The sequence below is a fragment of the Electrophorus electricus genome, chromosome 17 (genome assembly GCF_013358815.1).
Source record: "Electrophorus electricus isolate fEleEle1 chromosome 17, fEleEle1.pri, whole genome shotgun sequence".
Taxonomy (NCBI): domain Eukaryota; kingdom Metazoa; phylum Chordata; class Actinopteri; order Gymnotiformes; family Gymnotidae; genus Electrophorus; species Electrophorus electricus.
Genome location: NC_049551.1, coordinates 10,807,343 through 10,827,342, shown reverse-complemented (window position 1 = coordinate 10,827,342; position 20,000 = coordinate 10,807,343). Strand labels below are relative to the sequence as shown.

The following is a 20,000-nucleotide window of genomic DNA, read 5'->3' as shown; positions in this document are numbered from 1 at the left end:
TAAACCCTCCACTCCCCACACTAACCTTCCACTCCCCACACTAACCCCTCCACTCCCCACACTAACCCTCCACTCCCCACACTAAACCCTCCACTCCCCACACTAACCCTCCACTCCCCACACTAACCCTCCACTCCCCACACTAAACCCTCCACTCCCCACACTAACCCTCCACTCCCCACACTAACCCCTCTACTCCCCACACTAACCCCTCCACTCCCCACACTAACCCTCCACTCCCCACCCTACTCACACCACTCCCCACACTAACCCTCCACTCCCCACACTAACCCTCCACTCCCCACACTAAACCCTCCACTCCCCACACTAACCCTCCACTCCCCACACTAACCCCTCCACTCCCCACACTAACCCTCCACTCCCCACACTAACCCCTCCACTCCCCACACTAAACCCTTCACTCCCCACACTAAACCCTCCACTCCCCACACTAAACCCTTCACTCCCCACACTAAACCCTCCACTCCCCACACTAACCCCTCCACTCCCCACACTAACCCTCCACTCCCCACACTAACCCCTCCACTCCCCACACTAACCCTCCACTCCCCACACTAACCCCTCCACTCCCCACACTAATCCTCCACTCCCCACACTAAACCCTCCACTCCCCACACTAACCCTCCACTCCCCACACTAACCCTCCACTCCCCACACTAAACCCTCCACTCCCCACACTAACCCTCCACTCCCCACACTAAACCCTCCACTCCCCACACTAACCCTCCACTCCCCACACTAACCCTCCACTCCCCACACTAAACCCTCCACTCCCACACTAACCCTCCACTCCCCACACTAAACTCTCCACTCCCCACACTAACCCTCCACTCCCCACACTAACCCTCCACTCCCCACACTAAACCCTCCACTCCCCACACTAACCTTCCACTCCCCACACTAACCCCTCCACTCCCCACACTAACCCTCCACTCCCCACACTAAACCCTCCACTCCCCACACTAACCCTCCACTCCCCACACTAACCCTCCACTCCCCACACTAAACCCTCCACTCCCCACACTAACCCTCCACTCCCCACACTAACCCCTCTACTCCCCACACTAACCCCTCCACTCCCCACACTAACCCTCCACTCCCCACCCTACTCACACCACTCCCCACACTAACCCTCCACTCCCCACACTAACCCTCCACTCCCCACACTAAACCCTCCACTCCCCACACTAACCCTCCACTCCCCACACTAACCCCTCCACTCCCCACACTAAACCCTTCACTCCCCACACTAAACCCTCCACTCCCCACACTAAACCCTCCACTCCCCACACTAAACCCTCCACTCCCCACACTAACCCTCCACTCCCCACACTAACCCCTCCACTCCCCACACTAACCCTCCACTCCCCACACTAAACCCTCCACTCCCCACACTAACCCTCCACTCCCCACACTAACCCCTCCACTCCCCACACTAACCCTCCACTCTCCACCCTACTCACCCCACTCTCCATCCTACTCACCCCACTCTCCACCATACCCACTGTACTCTCCACCCTACTCACTCCACTCTCCACCCTACTCACTCCCCTCTCCACCCTATTCACTCTACTCCCCACCCTACTCTCTCCACTCCCTACCCTACTCACTGTATTCTCCACCCCACGCCCTCCACTCTCCACCCAACTCACCCCACTCTCCACCCTACCCACTGAATTCTCCACCCTACTCACCCCACTCTCCACCCTACTCACTCCACTCCCCACCCTATTCACTCTCCGCCCTACTCACTCCACTCCCATCCTAGTCCTCTACCTACTTCCCACGCTTCTCCCATCCTGCTCCTCACACTACCCCTCACCCTTCTCCCCATCCTACTATTCTATTAAATCTTGATGGTTTTTCAGTAAGAACTGTTGTACAAATGTGGTATTCTTGACTCTGATCTCTCATTTGACACACAGATATGTAGTCTTACTTAAAAATGCCTTTTTACATTTACATAATATCACTAAACTCAGACATATACTTTTCTCATCAGATGCAGAGAAATTGGTTCCACTTTTATTTATCAAGATTGGATTACTGTAATGGTCTTCTAATTGGATGCTCTAAAATGTTATTAAATAAACTCCAACTTGTATAAAATACAGTAGCCAGAGTTCTTACAAGACCATATTAGTCCTGTTCTTTGAGGTCTGCACTGGGTCCCAGTTAAATTTCACATCAAAATATTTAAAACATTATTGTTGACATATAACGCTATAAATGGTCTGGCCCACACTATATGAGTGATCTCATAGAATACTATGACCCACCTCGCCTACTGTGCTCTCAAAATGCAGGGCTTCTCTTAGATCCTAGAATTAAATGATTACAGCTGGGGGAAGAGTCTTTTTCCATAAAGCACCTCTGTGATGGAACAACCTTTCAGCTTTAATTTGATACGCAGACACATTCTTAATTTCTTTTAAATTCCAGGATAAAGACCTACTTGTTTACTCAAACATTTGGGTAATTTCCTGTATACAAAGGTGCAGAGCCTTGGTCATACTGTTTTCTGGTAATCTGAGATGTTGACTCAGTTGACCAGCCGTTTCATGCGTTCAAGGTTTGTGACAATGATGTGGGTGGAATGCAGTGTCTCAGACAGCCTCAGGACAGTGGTCACCCGCTGGTCCCTCAGGACAGTGGTCACCCGCTGGTCCCTCAGGACAGTGGTCACCCTCTAGTCCCTCAGGACAGTGGTCACCCGCTGGTCCCTCAGGACAGTGGTCACCCTCTGGTCCCTCAGGACAGTGGTCACCCGCTGGTCCCTCAGGACAGTGGTCACCCGCTGGTCCCTCAGGACAGTGGTCACCCGCTGGTCCCTCAGGACAGTGGTCACCCTCTGGTCCTCCCTTTAAATTATACTGCTACAGATAAACCTGCCAGAGCTGCATGCTGATCACAGACATGTCTACTGAATATGGGCTGTGCATGTTTTCATCTTTATAGCTCTAACTGTAGGTTTTTCTGTTTTATTTGCATGTTACTGTGGAGATGATGCCAACACTGGACTACACTTGCTCATCGGTGACAAAGCATCCAAATTAACGCCAGGAAATGTGTCAGCAGATGGACTGATGCTGTCATATCCACACAGCCATCACATCTACTCCTACAGATGCTGATACAGCTCGCCCACCCTACACCCACTCGAGTAGCTGAGACTCCCACATCTACACTGAAGGGGCTACTTGGATTAAACATAATAAAGCAGGAACTGTTTATTAGCTGGGCCGCCCAATGGAGGATGGGTTCCCTCTTGAGTCTTGGTCCTCCCAATGTTTCTTCCTTAATTCCATCTAGGGAGTTTTTCCTTGCCACTGTCAACTCTGGTTTGCTCATTAGGGATCTGGACCCAAACATCTGTAAAGTTGCTTTGTGAGAACTTGTGCTGTAAAAAGTGCTATATAAATAAAACTGACTTGACTTGATTTGATTTGACTTCTCACCATACTCCCCACTCTACTCCCCACTCTACTCCCCACTCTACTCCCACTCTATTCCCACTCTATTCCCACTCTATTCCCCACTCTGCTCTCTGCCCTATTCCCACTCTACTCCCCACTCTACTCCCCACTCTATTCCCACTCTATTCCCACTCTACTCCCCACTCTACTCCCCACTCTACTCCCACTCTGCTCTCTGCCCTATTCCCACTCTACTCCCCACTCTATTCATATTCTACTCTCTGCCCTATTCCCACTCTGCTCCCCACTCTGCTCATTACTCTACTCCCCACTCTACTCCTTACTCTACTTCCTACCCTGGTCCTCACGCTAGTCCTCACACATGGAAAAAGACTCAAAATCAAAGGATGAAGAAGTGTGAGAGTACAGTATACTATATTGAATATTATTATTTGAGTCACATTGGGTCAGATTACAACAGTGGTATTTAAAATGCTTTAATTTCAAATGAGTGTAATGTTAATGTGTGTAATATTGATGAGTGTAATGCTGATGTGTTTGGGCTCAGAAATCACCTTGCGCATAGATGTTCATGGTGTACTGCAACAGGGGTATCTTGGTGAAGAAATGTACAGTCCTCTCTCGACATGAAGTGCATATCTGTACTGGAGATGAAGTAAACCCATGGTGGCTGCTGTCGAAGCGTCTCCTGGTCAGCCCCCGTCAGGGTGGGAGGATGTATCCACTCAGCTCTGCTGGCTTTTGCACTGATCATGCTGGCTCTTGGAAGAAAAGGCTGTTTAGAGCTAACTCTCCTGGGTGGTGTCAGATAGCTGGCTCATTGTGATACGACTGAGGCTGGAGGGATGGAGAGAGGAAACTGAGGAGGGTGGGAGACTGAGAGGAGGAGAACGAGAGAGCTGTCTGGACTGCTTGTTTTCCGTGGAGCTGAAGGTAGAGGGAGAAACGGTCCTAGTTTGGCAGGTCAGCAGAGACGTCTACTGGGGAAAGTCAAACTGGAGCCTGGCGAATACACAGGATTAAGCAACGAGGGCTGGATCGCACAACAGCACAACACGTACAAACACGACACATACAGCAGCACAACACATACAATCACAACACATACCACAGCGCAAAACATACAATCACAACACATACCACAGCGCAAAACATACAATCACAACACATACCACAGCGCAAAACATACAATCCCAACACACACCACAGTGCAAAACATACAATCACAACACATACCACAGTGCAAAACATACAATCACAACACATACCACAGCGCAAAACATACAATCACAACACATACCACAGCGCAAAACATACAATCACAACACATACCACAGTGCAAAACATACAATCACAACACATACAACAGCACAACACATACAATCACAACACATACAACAGCACAACACATATAATCACAACACATACCACAGTGCAAAACATACAATCACAACACATACCACAGTGCAAAACATACAAACACAACACATACCACAGCGCAAAACATACAATCACAACACATACAACAGCGCAAAACATACAATCCCAACACATACCACAGTGCAAAACATACAATCCCAAGACATACAACAGCGCAAAACATACAATCCCAACACATACAACAGCGCAAAACATACAATCCCAACACATACCACAGTGCAAAACATACAATCACAACACATACAACAGCGCAAAACATACAATGCCAACACATACCACAGTGCAAAACATACAATCACAACACATACAACAGCACAAAACATACAATCACAACACATACCACAGTGCAAAACATACAATCCCAACACGTACCACAGTGCAAAACATACAATCCCAACACGTACCACAGTGCAAAACATACAATCCCAACACATACCACAGTGCAAAACATACAATCCCAACACATACCACAGTGCAAAACATACAATCACAACACATACAACAGTGCAAAACATACAATCACAACACATACCACAGTGCAAAACATACAAACACAACACATACCACAGTGCAAAACATACAATCACAACACATACCACAGTGCAAAACATACAATCACAACACATACCACAGTGCAAAACATACAATCACAACACATACCACAGTGCAAAACATACAAACACAACACATACCACAGTGCAAAACATACAATCACAACACATACAACAGTGCAAAACATACAATCCTAACACATACAACAGCGCAAAACATACAATCCCAACACATACAACAGCGCAAAACATACAATCCCAACACATACCACAGTGCAAAACATACAATCACAACACATACAACAGCGCAAAACATACAATCACAACACATACAACAGCACAAAACATACAATGCCAACACATACCACAGTGCAAAACATACAATCACAACACATACAACAGCACAAAACATACAATCACAACACATACAACAGCGCAAAACATACAATCCCAACACATACAACAGCACAAAACATACAATCCCAACACATACCACAGTGCAAAACATACAATCCCAACACATACCACAGTGCAAAACATACAATCCCAACACATACCACAGTGCAAAACATACAATCACAACACATACCACAGTGCAAAACATACAATCACAACACATACCACAGTGCAAAACATACAATCACAACACATACCACAGTGCAAAACATACAAACACAACACATACCACAGCGCAAAACATACAATCACAACACATACAACAGCGCAAAACATACAATCACAACACATACAACAGCGCAAAACATACAATGCCAACACATACCACAGTGCAAAACATACAATCACAACACATACAACAGCACAAAACATACAATCACAACACATACCACAGCGCAAAACATACAATCCCAACACATACCACAGTGCAAAACATACAAACACAACACATACCACTGTGCAAAACATACAATCACAACACATACAACAGCGCAAAACATACAATCACAACACATACAACAGTGCAAAACATACAGTCCTAACACATACAACAGCGCAAAACATACAATCCCAACACATACAACAACGCAAAACATACAATCCCAACACATACCACAGTGCAAAACATACAATCACAACACATACAACAGTGCAAAACATACAATCACAACACATACAACAGCACAAAACATACAATCACAGCGCAAAACATACAATCACAACACATACCACAGTGCAAAACATACAATCACAACACATACCACAGTGCAAAACATACAATCACAACACATACCACAGTGCAAAACATACAAACACAACACATACCACAGTGCAAAACATACAATCACAACACATACCACAGTGCAAAACATACAATCACAACACATACCACAGTGCAAAACATACAATCACAACACATACAACAGTGCAAAACATACAATCCTAACACATACAACAGCGCAAAACATACAATCCCAACACATACAACAGCGCAAAACATACAATCCCAACACATACCACAGTGCAAAACATACAATCACAACACATACAACAGCACAAAACATACAATCCCAACACATACCACAGCGCAAAACATACAATCCCAACACATACCACAGTGCAAAACATACAATCCCAACACATACCACAGTGCAAAACATACAATCACAACACATACCACAGCGCAAAACATACAATCCCAACACATACCACAGTGCAAAACATACAATCCCAACACATACCACAGTGCAAAACATACAATCCCAACACATACCACAGTGCAAAACATACAATCACAACACATACCACAGTGCAAAACATACAATCACAACACATACAACAGTGCAAAACATACAATCACAACACATACCACAGCGCAAAACATACAATCACAACACATACCACAGCGCAAAACATACAATCACAACACATACCACAGCGCAAAACATACAATCACAACACATACAACAGTGCAAAACATACAATCCCAACACATACCACAGCGCAAAACATACAATCCCAACACATACCACAGCGCAAAACATACAATCCCAACACATACAACAGCGCAAAACATACAATCCCAACACATACCACAGTGCAAAACATACAATCACAACACATACAACAGTGCAAAACATACAATCACAACACATACCACAGTGCAAAACATACAAACACAACACATACCACAGTGCAAAACATACAGTCACAACACATACCACAGTGCAAAACATACAATCACAACACATACCACAGCGCAAAACATACAATCACAACACATACCACAGTGCAAAACATACAAACACAACACATACCACAGTGCAAAACATACAAACACAACACATACCACAGCGCAAAACATACAATCACAACACATACAACAGCGCAAAACATACAATCCCAACACATACCACAGTGCAAAACATACAATCCCAAGACATACAACAGCGCAAAACATACAATCCCAACACATACAACAGCGCAAAACATACAATCCCAACACATACCACAGTGCAAAACATACAATCACAACACATACAACAGCGCAAAACATACAATGCCAACACATACCACAGTGCAAAACATACAATCACAACACATACAACAGCACAAAACATACAATCACAACACATACCACAGTGCAAAACATACAATCCCAACACGTACCACAGTGCAAAACATACAATCCCAACACGTACCACAGTGCAAAACATACAATCCCAACACATACCACAGTGCAAAACATACAATCCCAACACATACCACAGTGCAAAACATACAATCACAACACATACAACAGTGCAAAACATACAATCACAACACATACCACAGTGCAAAACATACAATCACAACACATACCACAGTGCAAAACATACAATCACAACACATACCACAGTGCAAAACATACAATCACAACACATACCACAGTGCAAAACATACAATCACAACACATACCACAGTGCAAAACATACAAACACAACACATACCACAGTGCAAAACATACAATCACAACACATACAACAGTGCAAAACATACAATCCTAACACATACAACAGCGCAAAACATACAATCCCAACACATACAACAACGCAAAACATACAATCCCAACACATACCACAGTGCAAAACATACAATCACAACACATACAACAGCGCAAAACATACAATCACAACACATACAACAGCACAAAACATACAATGCCAACACATACCACAGTGCAAAACATACAATCACAACACATACAACAGCACAAAACATACAATCACAACACATACAACAGCGCAAAACATACAATCCCAACACATACAACAGCACAAAACATACAATCCCAACACATACCACAGTGCAAAACATACAATCCCAACACATACCACAGTGCAAAACATACAATCCCAACACATACCACAGTGCAAAACATACAATCACAACACATACCACAGTGCAAAACATACAATCACAACACATACCACAGTGCAAAACATACAATCACAACACATACCACAGTGCAAAACATACAAACACAACACATACCACAGCGCAAAACATACAATCACAACACATACAACAGCGCAAAACATACAATCACAACACATACAACAGCGCAAAACATACAATGCCAACACATACCACAGTGCAAAACATACAATCACAACACATACAACAGCACAAAACATACAATCACAACACATACCACAGCGCAAAACATACAATCCCAACACATACCACAGTGCAAAACATACAAACACAACACATACCACTGTGCAAAACATACAATCACAACACATACAACAGCGCAAAACATACAATCACAACACATACAACAGTGCAAAACATACAGTCCTAACACATACAACAGCGCAAAACATACAATCCCAACACATACAACAACGCAAAACATACAATCCCAACACATACCACAGTGCAAAACATACAATCACAACACATACAACAGTGCAAAACATACAATCACAACACATACAACAGCACAAAACATACAATCACAGCGCAAAACATACAATCACAACACATACCACAGTGCAAAACATACAATCACAACACATACCACAGTGCAAAACATACAATCACAACACATACCACAGTGCAAAACATACAAACACAACACATACCACAGTGCAAAACATACAATCACAACACATACCACAGTGCAAAACATACAATCACAACACATACCACAGTGCAAAACATACAATCACAACACATACAACAGTGCAAAACATACAATCCTAACACATACAACAGCGCAAAACATACAATCCCAACACATACAACAGCGCAAAACATACAATCCCAACACATACCACAGTGCAAAACATACAATCACAACACATACAACAGCACAAAACATACAATCCCAACACATACCACAGCGCAAAACATACAATCCCAACACATACCACAGTGCAAAACATACAATCCCAACACATACCACAGTGCAAAACATACAATCACAACACATACCACAGCGCAAAACATACAATCCCAACACATACCACAGTGCAAAACATACAATCCCAACACATACCACAGTGCAAAACATACAATCCCAACACATACCACAGTGCAAAACATACAATCACAACACATACCACAGTGCAACACATACAAACATAACACATAGCACAGTGCAAAACATACAATCACAACACATACCACAGCGCAAAACATACAATCACAACACATACCACAGTGCAAAACATACAATCACAACACATACAACAGTGCAAAACATACAATCACAACACATACCACAGCGCAAAACATACAATCCCAACACATACCACAGCGCAAAACATACAATCCCAACACATACCACAGCGCAAAACATACAATCCCAACACATACCACAGTGCAAAACATACAATCACAACACATACAACAGTGCAAAACATACAATCACAACACATACCACAGCGCAAAACATACAATCACAACACATACCACAGCGCAAAACATACAATCACAACACATACCACAGCGCAAAACATACAATCACAACACATACAACAGTGCAAAACATACAATCCCAACACATACCACAGCGCAAAACATACAATCCCAACACATACCACAGCGCAAAACATACAATCCCAACACATACAACAGCGCAAAACATACAATCCCAACACATACCACAGTGCAAAACATACAATCACAACACATACAACAGTGCAAAACATACAATCACAACACATACCACAGTGCAAAACATACAAACACAACACATACCACAGTGCAAAACATACAGTCACAACACATACCACAGTGCAAAACATACAATCACAACACATACCACAGCGCAAAACATACAATCACAACACATACCACAGTGCAAAACATACAAACACAACACATACCACAGTGCAAAACATACAATCACAACACATACAACAGTGCAAAACATACAATCACAACACATACCACAGCGCAAAACATACAATCACAACACATACCACAGCGCAAAACATACAATCCCAACACATACCACAGCGCAAAACATACAATCCCAACACATACCACAGCGCAAAACATACAATCCCAACACATACCACAGTGCAAAACATACAATCACAACACATACAACAGTGCAAAACATACAATCACAACACATACCACAGCGCAAAACATACAATCACAACACATACCACAGCGCAAAACATACAATCACAACACATACCACAGCGCAAAACATACAATCACAACACATACAACAGTGCAAAACATACAATCCCAACACATACCACAGCGCAAAACATACAATCCCAACACATACCACAGCGCAAAACATACAATCCCAACACATACAACAGCGCAAAACATACAATCCCAACACATACCACAGTGCAAAACATACAATCACAACACATACAACAGTGCAAAACATACAATCACAACACATACCACAGTGCAAAACATACAAACACAACACATACCACAGTGCAAAACATACAGTCACAACACATACCACAGTGCAAAACATACAATCACAACACATACCACAGCGCAAAACATACAATCACAACACATACCACAGTGCAAAACATACAAACACAACACATACCACAGTGCAAAACATACAATCACAACACATACAACAGTGCAAAACATACAATCACAACACATACCACAGCGCAAAACATACAATCACAACACATACCACAGCGCAAAACATACAATCACAACACATACCACAGCGCAAAACATACAATCACAGCGCAAAACATACAATCACAACACATACAACAGTGGAAAACATACAATCCCAACACATACCACAGTGCAAAACATACAATCCCAACACATACCACAGCGCAAAACATACAATCCCAACACATACAACAGCGCAAAACATACAATCCCAACACATACCACAGTGCAAAACATACAATCACAACACATACAACAGTGCAAAACATACAATCACAACACATACCACAGTGCAAAACATACAAACACAACACATACCACAGTGCAAAACATACAGTCACAACACATACCACAGTGCAAAACATACAATCACAACACATACCACAGTGCAAAACATACAAACACAACACATACCACAGTGCAAAACATACAATCACAACACATACCACAGTGCAAAACATACAATCACAACACATACCACAGTGCAAAACATACAATCACAACACATACCACAGCGCAAAACATACAATCCCAACACATACCACAGCGCAAAACATACAATCCCAACACATACCACAGTGCAAAACATACAATCCCAACACATACCATAGTGCAAAACATACAATCACAACACATATCACAGCGCAAAACATACAATCACAACACATACCACAGCGCAAAACATACAATCACAACACATACAACAGCGCAAAACATACAAACACAACACATACCACAGTGCAAAACATACAATCACAACACATACAACAGTGCAAAACATACAATCACAACACATACCACAGTGCAAAATATACAATCACAACACATACCACAGTGCAAAACATACAAACACAACACATACCACAGTGCAAAACATACAATCACAACACATACAACAGTGCAAAACATACAATCACAACACATACCACAGTGCAAAACATACAATCACAACACATACCACAGTGCAAAACATACAAACACAACACATACCACAGTGCAAAACATACAATCACAACACAACACATACAAACATATAGATCTCTGTTCAGAACAACAAAAGCACAACACATACAAAAGCCCAGGGTCACAAAATGGAATGCCATTTAAACAATTAAATAGATTTGGGAAGGCAAAACAGATGACAAGAACGTGATGTGTTGCTCTAATGAAGGTTTAGCAGCAACATTTGGCACAGCACAGGGGGAAGGGCTGGATTCTCTCTGTTTGCACTCACAAACCAGAAAGGGCATCTCATAGCAGGAATGAATCCTGCTGTATGCCGCTGCCTGAAAAAGGTTCAAGCAGCTTTAAAACAGCAACACAACAAACTCCCTGAGCTCACAGGAGCACAGCACAGGTGACTTGCGTATCATGTGATAGAGCGGGGTGTGGAAGCTTTGATTTTTGTTGTGTACAAAGATCCCTGGCAGCTGTAGATGCTAGTTGAGAGTTCATTAATGAAGGTCAAAAGTAAAGACACAGTTAATAAACAAACTAGCCAACATGGGAGCTTTGCAAATAGTGGTGAGCTCAATCCCATAAGAGCCTCATGCAGACCCAGATGCAGGAGTGAGATCACAGAAGGTGGACGTACGCTAATCATGTTAGGATGTTGTAGCTTGAGGCATGTAATTTATGCATTTATGCGAAAATATGCACAGCTATATTAAATTATGTCACCTCTAATACAGGTGACAAGGAGCATATTAGTGTCTCTGGAGAGGAGGAAGGTGTGTCCAATAAAAATGATGCGATGTTCAGTTTTATTTTGACAGAGGACGACAGACAGAACGTAACAATAATCACTCTTGAAGGTGAAACTGTCCCTTCACTTCTCAGCCGAACCACATCTGATGAGCATCACGCACCTGAAGACACTGCCTTTTTTTGGTGTTTGAACAATGAAACCTGTAGTGCGAGTCGGTGTCGACGGCATGTGGTTTTACAGGAGCAGCAGCACAGCCTGCTCTGACACATTCCTCTGTAGTGTTAGGGCAGGGCCCCTTCCCCGTTTGTGAGGTGACAAAGCCTATCGCTTCCCTTTCGTTTCATTTCACGCATACCGGGTTTTGTAACCTGGCGAGCACTCCTGGTCGACTCACTCCGTGGGTAAGAGCAGGAACTACATAAACATTGTCTTTGACAGCGCTCGCCTCTGGGGTGGGTCTCCTTAATTCGTGCGATCAGGATACTTCTCCATAATTCTCGAACGGGGGTTGATTTAATAACTTGGGGCTATATATATATATATATATATATATATATATATATATATATATATATATATATATATATGTGTGTGTGTGTGTGTGTGTTGTGTGTATATATATATGTGTGTGTGTGTGTGTGTATATATATATATATATATATATACACACACACACACATATATATATATACACACACACATATATATATATATATATATATATATATATATATATATATATATATATATATATATATATATATATATATATATATATATATAGGAACTGTAATCAGATTATGACGATTAATGCTAAATAAATCAATACGCGTGCAATCCTAGCGTTAATTTTGGCCGTTTTAAGACGTCAACAGCGTAACGAGCTACGAAGTGTTTTGGCAACTAAGATGCGGGCTGACGAGGTCGCGGCCCACACCTTAGAACAGCTTATGTATCACGATCCACAATGGCTGAAGTGCATACAGCATCGAGCTCCAGCCACCCGGAGCGACGGGTCTGAGTCCTAGTATAACGTAAGCCCACACTGGTTTTCCGCCAGTCGAGAGTTTAACACAGGTGCACGGACGGGAGTAGCGGTGACGGTTCCGCCGACTCCGAGTCCTCCAATTAGGGGAAGCGCATATTATCACGTGAACCCTGCCGTGGTCTAAAGACTTGAAGCAGTTTCTATAACAGGGAGAGAGAGGTAGAAACAATACTTGGAGGATATATCGGCAGGCGGAGATCGGAAGAATTTCGCTCCAGGTAATATATGTGTCATTGCACGTTTATCACTAAGGTGAGGAAATCGACTGGAACGGACGTCTAGGCTTGCTGATATTTGTTGCGATGAAGAAGCGGGTTTAGTCTCCGCTGGTCGGACATCGCCGTCGAGTCTGTTAGGTAGGGAATAGTAGCGCCTAGCCAAAGCACTCCAGCGGACACTGGGCTAGTGATAGCTCACCTGGAAATCCAGTCGTGTGTCGGACCGAACCCTTTCCTTTACGACCAAAGCGGGCAATCGACACGTTCATTACGGTCGACACGTTCATTTAACTTAGCTGTGGTATTTTGATTGGTCTCTCCCGAAAACATTCGCTTGTGTTACTGCAGGAACCGTAGGCTGCTTGGATAATTTATTAGGCAGTAGACTAGGTCTGGGAATTTTTTTTTTTTTTTTTTTAATGCGCCCGTCATTTGGAGACGGGTGTATGAATTCAGCTGAATTAAAAGCGTGCGCTCGGTAAACTTTCGGTTATTTCGATGTCATTTTGTTTCACTGTAAATACCAAGGCGGCATGGGCTCGAACTGTCGACGCATGGGCTGTAATTGAAGCTACGACAGTTCGCACTGCCACATCGGCTGGAGGAAGCGATCGTTTGCAAGTAGGTCGATGTCGAGTGATGCTGTAACGTCTCCGGCACATGTCGCCGCGCGCACTGTCAACTCAGGACAGCGGCGTCCTCTCCGCGCGAGGGAGGAACGCGAGCCCTTCCACGCGTGCGCACTTCTCATTCATCTAAGCGAGTCGGCTGGCAGCTCTCGGTCAATGTGAAAATTGTAAAAATGTAAAACATTTCAGACTTGAATCCGCATTGAAGATTAGGTTTCATTCCGAGGACTGGGCGCTGGGTGTGAAGCAGTGTCGCTACTTTTGGACAGAACTTCTTGACAGTAAGTAGGCTAAGATAGGTCATTCCGTCCACTTTATCGTGTTCTGGCCTCTGATTTACTTCATTTCAACTGTATTATTTCAAATAGTAGTTAAAACATTGAATTCGTAACCGTTAGTATTTCATTTAAATTACGAACAATATTTATGCCACTTTAGTTGCCATAGTTATAAAAAAACAACAACCTCGTTCTACAGTCCTCTAAACAAGCCCGTGGAATACCCCGTAGCTTCTGCTTTAACCAACCAACCAGCCTCAGGCTGCTCACTTAGTTTCGCTATTCGGGAATAACCTGAGAATGCGTCAAAAAAGGTCCTTCAAAATTCCGCGTCTTGGCCAATTTAGACTTAACTGCTGTGTTTTTTTAGTTTTCTTTGAGCTCTTAGCTACGCTGAGCTGTTGTGGCTCATTTCCCGGCAGGTGTCTGTCGCTAACTTCCGTAGTGTTACGTTTAAACTAGTGAAGGCTATCCGGTGAGATGGCTCAGTGCGGTCGGTAATTGCAACCCATTCACAGGGAAGGAGAAAATGGCTCTTTGCCAAGTACGCGATCATTTGACACAATTTGTTCCAGCATTTTATCACTCTGGCAATACGGAGCAGTATGCTACTCGTTGCTTGAAGCCTGAAGACTAGTAGCTGTATCGGGTTTAGGCTGTAGTTTTTTGTTTTTTTTTTTTGCTTCGGCTTCATTTGGCCTCGTTTCAGTGTTTTGTTGAAATATTTTGTTGTTGCCGGTGTTTGTCGTCAAACGATGTGTTTGTGGTTGGTGCATCTTCGGGACATAGATGAGTGGAGCAGTCATCACCAGAATAACAATCATTACTCTTAACAGACGTTTTAGGCAGTGAACAGACAGACTATTAGTGGCCAGTTACAGTTGGGGAAATAGGTAAATTATTTAAATTATCATTATATCTTTTTTCCAAAGGCTTTTTGCAATTTTAATTCTCATTTTCTTATTTAATGGTTATTAATGTTTGTGTACTTGTCTATTGCTGCGAACTCTGGATTGCAGAAGATGTCGAAATGGGAACAAAGGACAAACCTGTGAGGCAATTAACATTACTTCTGAGTTTAGTTTATCCTTGCCTGATCCATGCCCTGTTTGGTCATCTTTTCATATGCTTAGGAAATTGCCTGGTACGTTGAGTGGAAACAGCTCATGGGCATAGAGCTTGTCTCAGGTTGAAAGCTTGGAAGATTTTGCTGTTTGCAGAGCTCGGAGAGTTTCTCACTCAGCTCCAGACTTATTTTTCCTTTGTTTTCACACTGGTCTTGACTGTGCATAGCGGTATGGTATAAGTTTGTTTTTGCGTCTGGATTACCGTTAAGCATGTTTAAACACTTTAGAGAAATGCTTCCCATGAGAAAGTTCATTGATCTGTTTAAAAGGTGGTGAAGGTGCAGGCTTATATTAGTACTTTGCTATGAATTTCAAGTCAGTAGGGTCTGCACGTCGGGCAGAGTGTGCAGATCAAGACCGAGCTACACCATGAATGGGGTGGGAAACTGATCAAAGGGGAGAAGTCATGGGGATGTACATGTCTCCATGACTTGTGGGCATAAGGCAGCCGGTTTTGTCATCTGTCCGACAACAAAGTTCTTCCCCAATCTAACAACTGAACACCACACCTCTCCGTGTTGGAACAGTGTTGGAAGATTTTGACAGACCTCTGACTGTTGTTGAAATTTAGCACTTGACTCATTACCAAGGATTCTCTGTTTGGTGCAGAATTTCACTTTTGGGAAGATGTTGCCATGCCACACTTCTGGGAAAAGAGCGTAATAGAACCATGTGTATCTGCCATTATGTGTAAGTGTGCATAATGGACCCATGTGTATCTAGCTTTATGTAAAAAGTTCTCGGTATTCCTAGACACAAAAGCACAATCATGTACTCAGGCTTCAGGTCATTTGAAACGCATAGGCTAAATATGTAGGTTATGTAATTTGTAGCAGTTTAAATATAATTTCCAGTTACATTCCAATTACAAATCCATTTTGAACTAGGATTTCTAAATGTGCGCATACATTTGCTACATTATTTTTATTGCAGCTGATGGATTCTTCGCAAAGCAATTTTCTTGCTCTGAGAGAGGCTTAAGTGGGTGGAGGTGTATTTTTGGTGAACTGACAGCACAGACATTCATCTCAGCTGAGAGTTTGAAGAGGACTCTGCCCCGCAGCCCTGTAAGTCTCTGGGTCATGGTCTGTGCGGTTTCCCATCTTGCCCCGCTCTCTCCCAGCGCAGCGCAGGGGGGCTTGGGGGGGGGGGGGGGGGCGCGTCTTAAGCTTGCCTCCTGGCTGCAGGCGCCACCATCTGGCCGCCCCCCCCCCAATCTGCTAGCACAGCCAGGGACGCTTCGCCACCAGACGCACTGTCTGCTGGTCACAGGACACAGGCAGGTCTTTGGATCCAGACAGAAACGTACACACGCTCAATTAACAGGCTCACTCTTTACTGTCTTCGTTGTTAGGATGTGGCAGTGTTCTTTCCCCCCCCTATTTATTTATTTATTTATTTATTTATTTATTTATTTATTTATCTATTTATTTATTTACTTATTTATTTATTTATTTGCAACGCACCTTTTATGGCTTAAGCGGGCCTCTCCCCACTGGGGCTCCCTCCCCCATGAGTCCAGACAGTGCAGGGATGGCTCTTCCAGCCAGGCCAAGCAGCACAGAGCAGTCAGGCAATTGCCCCTGGCCAGCTGGAGTTCACTCTGATGAGTTTGAGACTTGCGCTGAATGAGACCGTCAGCCCATGGAACACGCTGAGCGGAGACGGGTTGAGCAGCCGCAAAAATGTCGCCAAGCAGGCCAGCCAGCAACCATATGCTCACAAAGAAACCGTGTGTTACGTTTGTTCCAACTAAAATCAACACAGAGAATGTTAGTGGTACAGTAATAGAGCCAGGCTAAGTATAAAGAGGCCAGTTAAGTGAGTAAGAGGAACTGAGGAGTAACTGTGTTTGCACTGGGTCCTTTCACTATGGTAACAAGGCCAGCTTTGTCCATGAAAAGGGGAGTGATCTCAAGACCCCTCTGCGCCTAGTAGCCCGGCAACCGTGCTTGAGTTAAGGGAGGAAGGGAGGAAGTGGAGGCAGCAAGGGTTCAAGTGCACACTCAGCTATTAAGTTATGAGGACATGCATCACAGACTGCCTTCAGGAAGGTAGGGAAAACGTGCCCTGCGCTATGTCAACTGTGTGTGTGTGTGTTTGCGTGAAACAACTAACAGCGGAAACAGATCCTGAGATGAGACGCTGGCCCTAGATTGTGCACGGTACACGGATAGCCTTGTAAGGTATTAGAGAGCTGGAGGGACAGGCATAGCAGGTCACGGTGCTCTGCACGCGTACACCGACCCACCACCTGCAGAAGCAGCTGCATATCTAAACATCGAGATTAAATCCGCTCACTGTGTGCATGCAGAATGGCCAGGAGACACACGACTACAGAATGTCAGCATTGTAAACAAGCCAGTGTGCTCACAAAACACAGCAGCACCGTCCCGTGGCAGCAGACCCTATTGGAGGTGTCTGAAAGCAGAGTTAATTGGTGGCTTTAGCCCCTGCCACTGGGCTTCAGGTGTGCTGGTGTGCAGCTGCCCCTGGACGGGGCACTTATCGGGGGTTTTTAAAAACAGCATGAAAAAGCGGATGTTGCCGTTTTGAGAACGTGAGTCAGGGTGTGAGAGGGTTGTGGTTGACATCAGCATTGAAGGAATTCACCTTATTATGGAGATAGAGTTTGAATATGGCATTTCAGATCAAAGTGAGTTTAATCCGTATCAGCCTACTTGGACGGAATGGAACTGCTGGAGTGGGGATCTGCTGTCTTCCATTTTTTGGCAATGTTAGCATTCATAATGTTCATTAATAATTTTCCCATAATCCAAATGTTGCATGTTACTGGATAGGGATGGGGATTGGGGGGGGGCGGGGGTTGTTAGTACAGTCGGCCTTCCTCTGCTGGGACTCCCAAAGCAGACTTTTTTGCAGTTGCTGTCTGTTCAGTGTCCTGTGTCGCTGTCTGAGGAGTATCCTGTCTAAATGCCTGGTACCTGTTTGTGTCCTAAAAGCAGTGCGCCTGCCCACAGCTCGGTGAGGTGGAGTGAATGTTCCTTTGGGGCTTTGCTTAAAGATGATGGATTTGTTTATGCAAAACCCTGTGCTAAACTGAGCTGTGCTTCTGGACTCATGCAGAGACTCCTCTTTAGATGTTTCTAATGCTACCTACAAGCCCCTGTAAAACGCACACTCTTGTGCAGAAATATCTTCATGAGGGGAATTTATTGACAGGCTGGGGGATTCAGTGGTGGTGTCAGTCCGCTGTTACTTGATGTTATCTGTGCAGTTCTCCTTATGACTGTTGCATGTTCATGGAATATAGTGTGTGTGGTGTCTTGTATTGATCTTATTTGAACAGTGTCATGTGTAGCAGTTAATCCCTGTTTACCTTCTATGTTGAAAAACTGTCTATAATTGTTGTTATGGATATTCCATTAAAGAGAGAGAGAGCCTCCCCATCAGTACATC

General features: G+C 43.7%; 1 protein-coding gene and 1 long non-coding RNA gene across 12 annotated transcripts in view; one reads left to right on the top strand and one right to left on the bottom strand.

Moving 5' to 3' along the window:
* Positions 1 to 4,205, bottom strand: part of LOC113576317 — a 24,836-nt gene extending 20,631 nt beyond the window's left edge. Inside the window, exon 1 of the long non-coding RNA XR_003410502.2 lies at positions 4,013 to 4,205. This is a non-coding gene — a long non-coding RNA (uncharacterized LOC113576317). The remainder of the gene's footprint in view (positions 1 to 4,012) is intronic.
* A 10,086-nt stretch (positions 4,206 to 14,291) lies between these two features.
* strbp (spermatid perinuclear RNA binding protein) overlaps positions 14,292 to 20,000 on the top strand; it is a 96,690-nt gene continuing 90,981 nt past the window's right edge. For 6 of the 11 annotated variants that reach the window (XR_004777058.1, XM_035535241.1, XM_035535233.1 and 3 more), the window contains exon 1: positions 14,292 to 14,546. The gene's annotated coding sequence lies outside the window, so the exon portion shown is untranslated. Of the gene's footprint in view, positions 14,547 to 15,314; positions 15,457 to 16,113; positions 16,347 to 20,000 lie in introns of those variants that run through there. The other 5 variants (XM_035535234.1, XM_035535239.1, XM_035535242.1 and 2 more) reach the window with 4 other exon arrangements.